Genomic DNA, 2,288 nt, shown 5'->3' with positions numbered 1-2,288 from the left:
TGAGTCACACATAGCGGTTTGAAGAAAGTTAGACTAGTGTCGAGAGAACTTTTTATAATTTTTGAAGTGAAACTTCTTTAGAATCGTTGTGATTTCAAACCGGATGCAACGAAAAAACGACAGGTAAGAGACACAAATACAAAAATGTGTAGGATGAAGCCAGGGGAAAGAATGAGACAGAAATATACATACAATTTGTATATTATCGGTCTCTCCTCTTTGTGCCATACTTCGTAGCGTCCCCACTCCCGTCTTCTAAGCATAGTCGCCTGTAATTTGTGAGCCAGAGCGAGAGAGCAGATGTCAGTGTGTATGTATATTGCACACTGTTTAATACGTGCTTGTATTTGAGCATTTAACGTGTGTAGTGCATGTGAAAACTACGTGAGCTTACTGTACACTGTATGCGGCTGCGTATTACAGCGTTTTAGTAAGATAGCGTGGTGTGTTATTTTTTTAATTAACAGTTTTATCCTACTTTTAGACATTGAAAAACGTCCAATTTACATATTATTAATAATAAAAACATTGTTTTTGAAGGTTTCACTTCTAACACGTGTGAATTGCACACATGTTTTTTTTTTTTAACTAGAATACATGTATTATAAACATATTACATGTTTAGCTTCTTTGAATTTTTATCATTTTTATCTCACAACCAATTTTTTGATGTAGTATTGATCATGTCATGTGATGATCTCCAGCAGAGATAAGTCAAGCAGAAAATGATAAATAAGTTAAGATGAGTTTTTGTAAAATATTAGTATTTTTATAAGTATGTGTACTAAAATTATAAATGTAATACTCATTAACCTTTAAATTTGTTCATAACTATTAGTTTTTATAAACCAATTAGAAAATATATCAAAATAAAAAAATATATTTTTGTCTACAAAATAAAGTAGAGGTTATTGATAAGCTTTATGTGAGACTGGGTTTGAATTAGTTTTATTATACTGAAGTTTGAGTTTGTTTTACTGAAAATTATTTTGTAGTGTGTTAAAAGTTTATTATAATCATTAAATTAAATGTGTAAGTTATTATATTGTTCTTATATTAACCTATAAAGTAAGACTGCTTATATATTTTAAATTTCTGCTTAGCCATATATTTAACTCGGTTAGTATGTTTTTGGTAGGCAATCATTGAATAAATAGTAATTCAATTAATCATCTTAATAATATAACTATATTATTACATTAAAAAATATTATGAAGTACACAATTATCTTAAACATGGTAATACAATTTTTCATATAAAAATCATAGTTGTCCAAACTGCATTCAAAATAGATTTGTGGTCTTGGTATACTATCTCTTCGTTCTCTTCGTCTTCTCTCAACATTTAAATTGTTGGCAATTTTCTTCCTCATTCTTGACGACTACTTCTGATGGCTGTAATACAGTGGTTATCTGTTAAAATTGTAAATAGTGAGATTTGGTAGGTGCGTAGCAATTTAATTATTGTAAAGTTAACGAAAATAATAAAACACAGAAACTTAAACAAAATAAATTATGACATATTTAACTATTTTGTAGTATATGTTAGGTATCCCTTGTTTCGTGCTGAAACATACTTAATATTTTTAAGTTGTCTGTGTCTCACAAACACTACGCTTGTCAGTTGTCGGGTTATAGTTAATACTAAATATAAACTCTTAATTAGAAGTTATAAGCAAAACACGTAACTTAAGATGTACTTATAAATAAACTTTTTACTTACCTTTAACTAGCCCCTTTGCGAGATGGGCTTTACGGTCAAAATCAATATCGTCTTCACAATATTCATAAAAGGTTATTATTGGCAAGACGTTGTTATATTTACACTAAATTAAACAAGTATTTTTATCTATTTTGAGTTTAAACTAGGTCCTCCAAAACATGTTTGATGTAAGTATTCTATTTTTTTATTTTTTATCAAATAAAATAATACATATTTTGTTTATAAGATAAACATTTTGACAATTATCTCTTTTTATAAATAAAATGGGTTATTTGTCACGATGTTAATAGACAACAACCCACTTGGTAATTGAGCTACAAATTCCCTCGACTTGTCAAGACGTAAAGTGAAATTGCTTAACAAAATACCATGAGATTCCAAAAATGAGTTGAGTGACGAAGGGGGCGCTGTTGGTGCGAGTTGAAATCACGGATTATCAGAAACGCAGGGCAGCTCGGACTGTTATGGCGATTTTAGCTCTGCTGGAAATGGGCTTTTTGCCAGGACTTCGGCCGTAGTAGGGTAGGCAATCCTTTGAAGAGCAGGATACCTGTTCTTCGAAGTGA

At 30.2% G+C, this 2,288-nt stretch overlaps 1 long non-coding RNA gene across 1 annotated transcript; it reads right to left on the bottom strand.

The window, feature by feature from the left end:
- Positions 1 to 1,165: 1,165 nt before the first annotated feature.
- Positions 1,166 to 1,919, bottom strand: LOC123717823. Its single transcript, XR_006754880.1, has 2 exons — positions 1,723 to 1,919; positions 1,166 to 1,394 (listed from the first exon to the last, which is right to left on the bottom strand). It is a non-coding gene; the product is annotated as an uncharacterized LOC123717823 (long non-coding RNA).
- Positions 1,920 to 2,288: the final 369 nt, after the last annotated feature.

The sequence above is a fragment of the Pieris brassicae genome, chromosome 13 (genome assembly GCF_905147105.1).
Source record: "Pieris brassicae chromosome 13, ilPieBrab1.1, whole genome shotgun sequence".
In the NCBI taxonomy this organism is placed as follows: Eukaryota; Metazoa; Arthropoda; class Insecta; order Lepidoptera; family Pieridae; genus Pieris; species Pieris brassicae.
The sequence above is the reverse complement of the archived record's forward strand: the minus strand, read 5'-3'. Positions and strand labels throughout refer to the sequence as shown.